The sequence below is a fragment of the Anser cygnoides genome, chromosome 24 (assembly GCF_040182565.1).
Source record: "Anser cygnoides isolate HZ-2024a breed goose chromosome 24, Taihu_goose_T2T_genome, whole genome shotgun sequence".
Lineage (NCBI taxonomy): Eukaryota > Metazoa > Chordata > Aves > Anseriformes > Anatidae > Anser > Anser cygnoides.
In genome coordinates this window covers 1,436,591-1,449,520 of record NC_089896.1, presented here as the reverse complement: position 1 = coordinate 1,449,520, position 12,930 = coordinate 1,436,591, and the positions used below count along the sequence as shown (strand labels likewise).

The 12,930-nt window shown below is 47.9% G+C and overlaps 1 long non-coding RNA gene across 1 annotated transcript; it reads left to right on the top strand.

The window, feature by feature from the left end:
- Positions 1 to 2,033: 2,033 nt before the first annotated feature.
- Positions 2,034 to 12,719, top strand: LOC125183907 (uncharacterized). The gene is made up of 3 exons (XR_007166705.2): positions 2,034 to 2,248; positions 3,692 to 4,247; positions 11,957 to 12,719. It is a non-coding gene; the product is annotated as an uncharacterized lncRNA (long non-coding RNA).
- Positions 12,720 to 12,930: the final 211 nt, after the last annotated feature.

Genomic DNA, 12,930 nt, shown 5'->3' with positions numbered 1-12,930 from the left:
ATTCTTCCTATTCAAGAAGTATGGTGGATGTCTGATACATTCTGGCTGTTGAGAGAGTTAAGAATTGTCAGAAAGATATTTGCCTCTCCACTCTTCCCTTGTGCTCATCGTCTGTCTGAAGTCTTAAGAAGCAGAAAAACTATTCGGTCTATCAAAAGCCATTGACAATAATTGACCCCAAATTCATATATCTTTTAAAATAAAACAAGACAGCTATAAAGATAGGACTGTCAGAATGGTGTTATGTCTGCTACCTTTTGTGGGACCATTAAGTTTCTGTCAGGGTCTCAGTCCTGGACAGCATTCATCATATTTTTCTCACTCCTTACTCAAATCTCCACCTGCAATTGACTCGTCCAAGAAAGAGCTGAGTAAAGTCCGGAGGTGATGACAAAGCAAAATGATAGATACTTAGGTATCTCCTTGGCTTTATTTGCACACTCATCAACAGGGGATAATAATAATAAAATAATAAAAAAAAAAAAGACTACATCTGCATTGTCACTACAGGCAGGAAAGCCTGCCTGCAAGCATTAGCCCTGAGGTATGGTAGTGCTTTGGAGGGTTGATCCAGGTCAACAGGAGTGGTCTCCTTTGTGGCATTTTATTGTTCTGCCTCCTACCAGGATGCCCCCATGCAAGAAAGAGAAAGTAAAGACTTCACTGAATCTCAAACCCAGATGGAGGTTTGGGTCCCCAGTTAGGATCATTGGGCCTGGAAACATTTAGCTTGGCTCTGGCTTTTGTCTCCATACTTTTGGCTGCTAGCATTATTTGCTGTAATTCATCCTCAGATAGTCCTGGTGCCTGGAGGAGCCTCACGGTGAAAAGGTTCCGTGTTTATTCACTCGAGCAGCCTGTCACTCCACTCAGGCAATTCCTGCTCATGTTTCGCTTATAGAGGAAGAAAAGAGCAGTTATTTAACTTATTCCAAGTGAGTTCACCTTCTCAATGAGGTTGATGATAGCGATACCATGGACCGGTGCAGATAGGGGAGCACAGCCACATACTGTAGGTGTGAATCACCACCAGCCTATTACCGCCAATGCTCTGGGACTTGCCAGCAGTATGTTAAAAGGTCGTCACCTGAAATTATTCTTCCTGTTCTTACAACTGCACCCAAGAGCCACTGGATAGTGTGATGTCATGATCAAAGGGAAAATATCCTGGCTGCTGAGCTTTCTTTTGGAATTAAGGACTTTGTGGTGTGCTCCATCCATGGTGGGCGCACAGCCATTGTCATGTCCTACCATTGTCTCTCCAGAAGAGCTAGACTCGGGGGTGGGGTATGCATTTAAGGCTGGCTCGGGCTGCTGGGCACATGCCATAGCCTGACACACTGTTTATCTAATGCATATTCCAATTTGGACCACTCTGCTCTCAAGAGACTGTGGCCACAGCCAACATGGAAGCAGCAAGAAGGCCCCTTTGGGAATTTGGCCCAAACAGAGTCAAAGCTGTTGGGGGCGATCCAAGAATTTTAATCGATTCTGCCAACACACACACCCTCAGCACTCGGAGGGGCTTAGCGTTGGCCTGCATGTGCAAAACGTTGCCCCAGGGGCCTGCTGACATTGCACACTGCTGGCACGTTCACCACCTGGCACCAGGGCTTGGACAGGACCGTGGTGTTCAGGCCCCACTTGGCACCAGCTGCCAACGAGCTCCCATGGGGAGACCACAGATGAAAAAGCGGAGCATCGAGATGGGATCTGCAGAGAGCAGTCACAGCAAGGACACCATTGGGTTTGCTACCATGCAAGCGGAGACATGCAACCTTCCCTCACCCTCAGGACAACTGGTTGGGGAATGCTGCTCTCAAACCTGCCTGGGACAGAGAACAAAATCACCAGAGGTGGCTAATTAACAACCATGGCCCTTTTACACAAGCATCCATAGGACCATATTGCTTCTCTGGTGTTCTATGCATGCTACACAGTGTGCAACAGGGATGTGGTGCTCTAATGTGTGTGCAACAGGGACGTGGTGTTCTAAACTCACCATGGGAGCACTTAGCAGCCATTTTACATTGGCATAGGTTTCCCAGGGAAGGAGCACCCACCAGACTGCCTGGTATTCTCTCCTAATTGAGGCAGGGATGGGGGACTGGGGCACTGGGCCCATATTAGCTGTCTCTCGTTAACTTTCTTGACTCATCCCGACTCGCCACACATGAGGTGGCTGCTGCTGCACTTGATGCCTCTCAAATGGCGCAGGAAGAAATGATGGAAAGCACCTTGATCACAGGTCAGCTTGGTTGAGGGAATGAAGCAGGTTGGAGGGGAAATAGCTATTGCTAATCTGAATGAAGCAGGGATGTTTATACTGGGTTAGTAAAAGCAGGTTATTTTTCTTCAGTCTCCCCTGTGAGAGCTGGGATCCGGCGGGCTCGACGGTCCAATTTGAACAGCCTTTGTCATGTTGATTCTGGTGGCAAGCCAGAATGCAGAGAAATGAAAAAAGACAGAAAAATCAACCAAACTTCTAAAAAAACTCTAACTGATTACTTTGTGCTTGATGGGGGGGCACAGGCAAAACTTTCACTGCTTTCCTCCAGTGCAATTTTGCCAGTGTCCCACTGCTTCTTTTCCTGCATGTGCACTACTGGAAGGACAGACGGATGGGGCTGTGGACAGGCTCGGCTCAGAAATTGGCCAGCTTTCCATGAAGGCCTCACCTGGAGCTCTGCTCCGTGTCCTGAGGCCGCATGACCCTGGATTGCTGAAACTTTTGGTAGCTCTTAACCAGAGCCTGGAGCCTAGACCTCCAGCACAGTGAAGCCATGAAGCATTGCAGCTTCTTTCTGCCCGCCTTACATCACCGCACTAGAGCAAGCAAACAAAATGCATGTAATCAAGAGAGGCGAACGTGACAAGAGCGATAGCTCACATGCCTCTCTGCTTGCTCACCCAGAGTAAGTTAGGCAGAAGCTATATATAGAAGTGAGATCGCTAATAACTGGCACGGGAAAGCCTTCAGCGTCTCCATTCAGTTCATTTACACCTCCCACAAAGACAAAGAAAGCTTCTTTGAAGGGCTGCCAACCTGCTGCCATCTGAGTCAGTCACTCAGCCACAGCTTCTAGTACAGCCTCTGCTACCCGATGTCATGCACGTCGAGGACCGGATTCACAACTCAGTTACCTCCAGGTGATCTTCTGTGCCAAGGTCATGCCAGTGTTGCTAAAATCAGCATCTGGCCTCTCTGTCCCTGTACCAATTATTGACACACCCCCCCCCCCCCCCTCCCCAATCCTCAGGCTCAGCAAGAAGCGAGCATTGGAGAAAATCATTTGCCTTTGATTTTACACCTCCTTTCCCTGACCAGGCATCACAGGCTCCTTGGTAAAGGTGACAGACAGTGCACTAACCCCAGCACTCACGGCTTGTTATTTAAATGCTGAAAAAATTTTCTGATGTCAAAGAAGGTAATGTTTTAAGCATCTGGACATCTTTTGCATGGAAATATTTTAATTGCTTTCTCAAGGTAAATGTTTTGTGTTATAACAGTTTTCTGCAGCTGATTGGTATTAAATGTATGTTTGAGACATAAGAATGAGTAACTGTACCTGAGTTATACCCATGCGCTGTCCTCCATGGGACCTCTGGCAACGTTGGTGTAAAGCTCAGGCTGAGTATTACGTGAGGTATGGCAGAGGTTTGGCATCTTTCTGTCAATATGTTCTCCCAGGCTCTTTGTCGTGGTTTTGACTGGGACAGGAGAGCTCAGCTGAAGATGTACAGCCAGCTTGTGACAGTCACAACGTGCACCGCAGCGGTGGCAGGCAAACCAGGTTGAGATGCACTGATTACAGAGCAGCAGTCAGATATGGATACTTTTTTCATCTTTGAGAACGTGGCTGGGATTAAACATGGCGACATAAAACCAGCAAGTCTATCCTGATAGCAAAGTGGCTGCCCCTGCCTTGCAAGGTGCAAAGGAGGCAAATGTGAGATTTTTCGTGGTCGTGTGCCTAATAGGATGGCAATTAATATTGGAGATGTGATCTGTGCTGGCCACACGTGCCCTGGTGTTTTTGGATAAGTCACGCAGGACCTGAACTGCATAGGTATTTGGGTGCTTGGGGTCATATCCACCCTGCCAACTTCAGGCATCTAATTTGAGCATTATCTTCCAGAAATTTTACAAGCCTTGCCTCAGGGAGGGTCAGAAAAGGCATCTGGAGTAGAGTAACCATGTCAGTCACAGGAGATGCTGTTGTCTTGGAGAATCTGCAGAAAATGAGGTAAGCAGCCTCAATTAGGTATTCCTCTCTCTACGGACAGCATATTGCCTAAGTAATTCCAGAAGTGTCCACCTCCCCAGAGAGAATATGAGGATGCTACTGGAAATGGCAGTTTTCTTCACCAGCTGGGAGCCAGCCTGGTTCCTGTCTGAAGACGGTGGGCATGAGGGTGGGTGCTGGCCACTTCGTACTCATCATCTCTCCAATCACACACTTACAGACCTGCTTTTGCAGCCCTTCTATCTGCTCTTTTTTTTTTTCCCTTTTCATTAAATACAAATGAATAAATAAATTATCCAAAGCTAGACTTTTATCCAGCTCATACAGAGGAGTGCTGCAACTGCAGGGCATTCAGAGCCCTCTCCATCTACCCCACCTCTTTCTCTTGCATTCCCAGTCCTTTCTGGACTCTGGCCCCACAGAGGGACCTGGACAGGTTGGATCGATGGGCAGAGGCCAAGGGATGAGGTTCAACATGGCTAAGTGCCGGGTCCTGCACTTTGGCCACAACAACCCCATGCAGCGCTGCAGGCTTGGGGCAGAGTGGCTGGAAAGCTGTGCAGAGGAAAAGGATCTGGGGGTGTTGGTTGATGCTCACCTGAACATGAGCCAGCAGTGTGTCCAGGTGGCCAAGAAGGCCAACGGCATCCTGCCTTGTATCAGGAATAGTGTAGCCAGCAGGACCAGGAAGGTGATCGTCGCCCTGTACTCAGCTCTGGTGAGGCCGCACCTCGAGTGCTGTGTTCAGCTTTGGGCCCCTCAGTACAGGAAGGACATCGAGGCCCTGGAACGTGTCCAGAGAAGGGCTATGAAGCTCGTGAAGGGCCTGGAGCACAAGTCTTATGGTGAGCGGCTGAGGGCACTGGGGGTGTTTAGTCTGGTAGAGACTCAGGAGAGACCTTATTGCTCTCTACAACTACTTGAAAGGAAGGTGTGGGGAGCTGGGGGTCGGCCTCTTCTTGCAGGCAACCAGTGATAGGACTAGAGGGAATGGCCTCAAGTTGCGCCAGGGGAGGTTCATAATGGAAATTAGGAGAAATTTATTCTCAGCAAGAGCAGTCAGGCGTTGGAACAGGTTGCCCAGGGAGGCGGTGGAGTCACCGTCCCTGGGGGTGTTCAAGGAAAGGTTGGACGTGGTGCTCAGGGACATGGTTCAGCGGGTGATATTGGTGATAGGGGGTGGTTGGACCAATTGATCTTGGAGGGCTTTTCCAACCTTTATGACTGTGATTCTGTGATTCTATGAACTAATTATGACTTGGACATGGGGAACACAAACACAGGACACAGGGTGTCACGGTTCCTGTCCCAACCTGCTTGTTGTTTTCAGTGGGGAAGTAGGTCCTTTGGCAGGAGTTTGAAGCCTGTTTGAGTTGGTCTGGACCATTCCTCATCATACCTTTGCTCCTCTATGAAATGAGGTTATTGGGCCTGACCTTTGTCATGGGTATATGAAGATAAATCCACCATTGCCTCTCAGATACACAGATGCTTCAGGAGGGTTACAAGAGTAATCTAGACAGGTTGTCTAGAAGGTCATAGGTTGGCTGTGAGCTTCCCTAAGTTAAATCTTGCTAGTATCTGTGGTGTGGCTTTCGTTTTGTGCATAAACACCGCACATGAGGGAGAGCTGTGCTTGGTAGGCTAGGCATATGGCAGATGTCATTGAGATCTCCTTGAATCTGTGGTGGTTAATCTGCTCCAAGTAGAGCTTGTTTTCCAACTCCTACGTGGAAAGACAAGACATGATGCAGTCCAATGGCAAGACAAGTCATGGTTTAACCTCCTGAAAGGCAGCTGCCCATGCTAGCTGGAGATGAATTAGATGGGTGCAGCGTGATATGTGTGTAGGAGGTAGAAGACTATTCCACCCTATTTTTTTTCCCTAGTAGTCCATGGCTGGGGTACAACATTTCATCCCCAAGAAGCCACTCTGGCTTCATCTGCAGATGCCAGATGATGCAAAGTTAACCCTTCCCTGCAACACTGTTCCAGGGATGAACTGAACTCCCTCTAAAAGCTTGTACCTGGTTCGCAGACATGGCCCTAACTTCTCTGAGGTGCTAATTTAGGGGATGGTCACAGTGCCAGCCCATGCACAGGTGAGAGGAGAAGCTGACAGTAATTGATTGAGGTGATGAGGACATGCTGGAGAGAAGTAAGTGTTGAAAGAGACAAAGCTGAAATCTGTCCAGGGCCTAACAAAGGTGTGAGGCGGGAGCCACTCCAAGGAGCGATGGGAGAGGCCACTGAGTTGAATGTTGTTTTCTCTGACCCTTTGCCAATACATTTCCTAGATCGTGGCAGATGATTTAGGTTTTTAGTCGCAACATGCAGTTTTTTCCCTCCTGCCTGGTCCCTCACACTTCCACACCTGACTGACCAGATCAAGGAGTGCAGTGTGCCGATCGGTATCTTGACAAGGCGGCTAGCTTTAGGAACAAAGTGTGACCACATTCCAGGGCACGGTGACTGTCCCAACAGCATACTGCAAACAGGAGCAAAAAAAACATCAGATATGCATTTATGAGGATCCCAGTATGCTTCTGTCTCCTTCAGGCATCCCCTGGGGACTGGTATTTATCTTGCTGAGATTCCTTCATCTATAGCTGCTGTTCTTAGCTTCTTGTGACCTCAGGCATTAATGAGGCTTGGACTCAAGCAGCTCCCATTTATCAGCCTCCAAAGAATTCCCCCCTACTCTAATTCAATTAGCTGAAGAAAAGTGGTGTAACAAGACAGCATGGCTGGTTCATACCCCATGGTTTGCATTCCAGGGGCCAGGGAAGCCCCCCACAGTGCCCACAGGAGACATGAATACCTGCAGGAGAACTGCTTTCATCTTGGGGTAACTGCTGGAAAGAGGAAATCTGCCATGCCAATAGAGCTTGACGGTGTCATGGCAGAATCACAAACCCAGAAATGCTCTCCTCCCCACTGGAGAGTTATCAGGTATGGAATTCATCTGCCTGACCACCTATTTTTGAAAGCTCAGCTGTCTGTGCAAGCAAATCATCCTTTGCTTCAGTGGCATGCAGGAGACATCTGCAAAGGGTGAAGGCAGGTCTGAGGAAAGCCTTTCAGAGGCCCTTGGAGTCCTACATAGGGACTCACCAAATGTAGCTATCTGATGGGGATGAGGCCCAAAATTACTGATCTCACTTCGGCGCATTATTGATGGTGACTGCTGTTGGACCGAGTACCTGGAAAGCTGCTTTCTGAGGGAGAATAGGTACAGCAAAAGCAAACAGCAGAGATGTTCTCTGCACATGGCATCTTCAACATTAAAGATAAGGGAAAGCCACTGAGAGTAAGAATCAAGTTGAGATTTGCTGCTCTGTGCTAGGCTAAAGCTGGACAGTGATGATTAAAACGGTCCCTTCCAACATTAATAACTAGGAATGATGATCACCTTTCCCATCCTCCCTCCACTAGGCTTTTGCTGTGCATCAACATGAAAAGTATATTGCTGGTTGCTTTGCCGTTCTGCTCAAGGTCCTCATCGCCAAGGACTCAGAGTAAGGCGCTTGCACTAATTTGCACAAAAATGAGCCATCTGCCCAGGAGGTGAAACCCTCAGAAATTGTCAGAAATTGTTCCTTGCCACTATGCACAGGAGCATGCGCTGACAGGAGGGTGGTTTTGGCAGTTCCAGGCTGTATGAATGGGAGAGGTTTCATGGATAGCTGGGGCATGAGCTGAGAGGTGAGCATCGTAACGTCCCTGTTGACTTTGAGGCTGATTGTAACTATTAATTATCAAAGCTCAGTGTAGACAACAGATACAAGCCCCACGCAGCCCTATGACCATCCCTGTGTCAGTTATATTCCCTTTTCACATCCTCACCACTCTCCCTGTGCCCTGTGGGAAAGGACAGCGCTATGATCTCCTCCTTGAAGCTGGGGAGGTTCCACTCCTCCAGCAGCACTGTGGCAGGCCAGAAAGGTGAAATTCAGTGCTGACATTTCCTGGGCAATCTTTACTGATGTCGGTAGAGATAACTATAAATACATCCCAGATAGGTACGTTCCCAGACCTAGAAGCTCGTTTTACAGGGATTGCAGAAAAGAGACTGTGGGGCAACAGCATAAGTGATTAATACCCTTTTAGGAAACAAACTGATCTGTTACTCATTCTTTGTGAGAACAGCAAACAAAATTTTTAAGTCAGGCTGATAACAATGGTGTCCTTCCTTCCAGCCGCCCTGGCACTCACTGCTGCAGGGACATGACTCTTCATGTCCATGTGTGTTGCCCATTGCACAGCAATGGAGAAAAATCCTTCCCACAGTCACAGGCCTGTGTCTTCCGTGATTCACTGAGATTGCCCTGGCCCTTGCATAGGTATTGTTCCTGCCAGTGTATTCACTTTCTCTTGGAATGTTTAGGTTAAAATAGCTTCCATGGGCTTCTTGATCTTTGACAGTCTCCACAGAGTGGGATGGGAGGCTCCATGTGCAATGGGGCTGCCTGGCTGAAGACCCCAGAGGGTTTGGTTCATTGTTATAGGAAACTGGCCTGGAAGGTCATGCCCTTTTTTCTACGATTTTCCTACACTCAGCAGGCCTCTAGGGAGTGATGTGCAGGATTTCATCTCAGCATCTAGGTAGAAGATATGCTCACATATCAGTCATTCATCTGGTCATTACTATCAGCATTATGTCAGGTAGATGACACAGAAACACTTGTCTATAATTAGTTGAACCAAAGTGAGTCATAAGGTCTTTTCCATAGCTTGTTTGACAGCTCAGTGGTTTAATCTGGCTTCCCATATTGGTGCCAGGTCATATTCCTTCTACTTCCTTGTCACCACACAGGGATATTTTGGAATCCTCCCTAAGGCAGGTCAGTGGTGTGACTTAGTCTCTGTGACCTCTGGGCATTGTAATGGCACACATATAGGTGGTTGGCTCCTGCCATGGAGCTGAGGGGCTGAGGACTGCTCAGACACAGCCACTAGGGAAGTGAAGAGTGTGTCTTACGTCCTTCTGCTTATGACCACAGGGATGCAGGAAGGCTGTAAGGAACGTTCCTCTCCCAGAGGCACAGCTCGGCCTTGAAAGTAGGTACATGCACCATTTATTTCAAGTATGCAGCAAGGACTTGTTTTGGACAGGCCTTTGTGAAGAGCTATTTTCCAGCTTTTGGAAGTAACTGAGAGCTTCGAAGACTCAGTTAAACACTTGGTAACCAGAAGGGGAATTTACATCTATTCCAACCTTAACAGCAGAGAATAACAGGGTGGAAGAAGGATACAACGTTCCCCACTCCTCCTGCACACTTCCCTTCTGTCAGACTTTGCACCTCAGCAGCCCATTTGCAGAAGCACACCTTCAGAGCCAGCCTTCCTCCTCCTCCAAGCATGACAGAAGTTCTGAGGATCCCAGATGAGCCCTTTGCAGTCCTTGCCTCATCACCGGCCCCTGTGAGCTCTCTTTAGTCAGCATGCAGGGGAATCTATGCTGCCATAGGTGAGCGCAACACTGTGGGTAATCAATTATCTCCGTTGCACATTGTTTTCATTCCTTGCCTATGTGCATTTCCCAGAGAGCTGATTATGTCACTCATTAACCTTCCAGACCTCTTTATTTTCTTTATGCAAAGAGCCGGTTTTGTCAGGCCAGCACGTTCATATTTCGGCTGAGCTTCAAGAACAAAGAGTCCCCACTAATTCCTTTCTGCTTAGTCATACCCCAGTCACGTAGAAAGCTATTACCAAAATTGGTACAGAAAGGTTGCCAACCGCAAAGCTCCAGCCCAGCTGCGTGTGGTGAGATTTGCATATCAGCGAGCTGGGGAGAAAGCTCAGTGCAGGCAGCACTTACCGCAAAAGATGTTTTTGTTCATTTCTGTGAGTGAATGTTTGTAAAGTCAGAGCCTTTCCCAAAACAATGGAGATAATCCTCCCATCTGGCCTGTCCTCCCAGGAGCTTTTATCCTCTCTCAGCACTTATGTCAAGGCCAAACTAAGCTGGCATCTCAGTGGATTAAAACCAATTTTTTTTAGATTGACCACATGGAGGTATTTGCTCCTTGGCACTTGAGGAATGTGGTGCCGTGAAAGCATCCCACGTCCCTTTTCACCCTACGTGCTGCAAAGCATCATGTTGGAATGGTGCTACTGTGCAGGGAGCTCCTCCAGATCTACCGCACGACTGCCCAGTTCCAGCCCAGGTGAAGGCAGGCAGCAATCATGACAGCAGCACAGCAGTGGGGTTGCAGGCTGGACATGAATGTCCCCATAATGTCCCCATAATCTATTCCTGCTTCATAATGAATAGAGTGGGTTTTTCTGCAGAGGTGACTCCTAAGTAGCATCACTGCAGCAATCTCAGGTGCTCCTCTGGACAATAGTCAGGTCATCAGCTTGTACAGGCTGTGTTCCCTGCCCCTTCTGCAAAATCATGGAAGAAGACTATATGCATAGTTAGTGTATTTTGTTTGTTTTGTCTTGTTTTTTTTTTTTTTGGTTGTTTGTTTGTTTTTCTTGAGTCAGGATTTTTGTTTTCCAGTTTTATTTTACAGCTACACAAAGAAACCTCCTTTCAGACCATGCAAGCTGAGATTCCCACAGCATCGTCATAATCCAGAGCCTGGGGTTTTAAGGACTTTTGTAAGATTTGCTATCATGCTGATGCATTTCTGAAGCAAGCCAGAATCCCACAAAACAGCACTGTACCTCAGCCCGAGCACCTTTTCTGCTTGGTCAGGGTAGCTCTTTTGAGGATCTGAAATGCTCCTGGTTACACCTGATGATGACCAGATCCAGAAGATGTTGGTCTAAAACCATGGTGATGTAGGACATTAACAACATAACATCTCCATGGCCACAGAAGTCATGACCCATGAGCTCAGGGACAGTCACTCATAACCCCTGGTTTGAAGGGCTGCGGGGGGCACCTTTATGCCCCCTGAGAACTTCTTGCCTTCTTTCCCATCTAGTTTCATCTTGCCGTGACATGGCCATGGAGGAAGTACCTTCAAAAGTGACATTGTGCCTGCAGCTTCTGGGTGCAATCACCTTCGGAACAGCCCAGGACACAAAGCACCATGAAACATTGAAGGGCTGGGTGCAACATGCCCTTCGCAGGCAAGCCCTTGTGCCTGTGTAGGTTTGTGCCTTAGGGTTGCTTTGCGGAGCTGGGTGGGGTACGCTCCCGGTTGCAGTTTCTCTGCCTGCAGGAATGTGTGCTCTCCATGAACTGTCATCTGAATAGTTATTGTTAAAAGTGCCTAATGTTAGCTAAGATTTGTGTTACATCATCTGTCTGTAGCACATGTACCCCTTCCTTAGGTGGCATCTGTCACCACGTAGATAAATAAGATGCCTCCCAGGGCTGCCACGACTCATAATTTTCACACCTCTCATTATGTCGTTAACCTAGGGCAGATCATCTTCTTAGTATTTCTGGGCCTGTTCATCCCTCTGACATAGCTAGACCAAGGCTTTGCTATATCATGTCCAGACAACCATAGCACAATGAGGCATCTGCTGCTGCGTGCAATTAGCTGTGCACAGCAGCCTGTCTCGCTGGCACTGAATTACAAAGGTTTGAGCCTAAAAACATGGTGAACTGAACAACTGCAAAAGCAGGGCAGAGGATGATTGAGACAGAGCTGTGTCTCCAAGGCACTTAACAGCCCCTCTCTTGGCTCATAACTTATCAGGGTAAGTTCTTGATGGACTCCTTTTCTGCTTCCTTTGCACAGGTAACAGAATTGGGTTCTGCTGAGAGTGTGGTGAGAGCACCCAGAGCTGTGCTCGAAGTTGCATTGCTACCACTGAAAGGCAAAGCTGACCTTCTGTGCTTTTCGTACCAAGCCAGGTCAAAGCTGAGTTGGAAAAGCTTTTCTCAAACTTTTTAACTTTGCACAATGGACAGATCTTCGAAGGCAACAGACAACTTCAAATGTTTTGATTCTTGTGTGTCCAGTACTTCAGAAGGACGTGGGTTTGGAGTGCAATGACAGGCCCCCTCCGATGGCCAGGCATTCTGGCTCCCTGCCTCTTGATTGAACCCAGCATTAACCAAACTCTTCAGTCATTTTGATGCTGTGGATAGTCTTTTGGGTAGAGTCAGACTGTTCAGATTCTTGGGCCCTTCTTGACTTAGGAAACATCTTGGATTCTGAAGCACAGTAGTAACACACATCATTACTCCTCTCTGTGCTCAACTTTTCCCCTTGTTTTCACAAGGCATAAAGCTCTAGCTGACTCCAGGGACAAGGTGTCCTGCACATGCCATTCCAGTGGAGGTCCTCGGCTTTGAATTTCAATACTCTCACCCTCTGGTGGGACTACAAAGGGGAAGGTGTTCTCATCTCTCCTCCAGAAATCAGCTCTAAGGTGTGATAACACCCACTCACCTTCAGTTTGGTGTCCAGCCATGCATGGCCTCCTACGAACACCAACTTCTTCCTATGTATTTTTCTGTGTTTCTCATGCTTCCCTCACAAGCCTGACTTCTCCTTAGTGCCTGACCCTGTGGGGACCAGTTTGTCCCCACAATCACCCAGCCTGACATTACACCTGCAAACACCAGCCTTCTACTCTTTCAGCTGAAAGCATTTGGAAACAAATAAGTGCTGTCATGTATGGAGCTCTGTATGTGTTATGACTGTTAATGTCTACAGCGATGTTAGATTTCAAATGACTGCTATTTAGAGACCCAGGCAGCCAATTT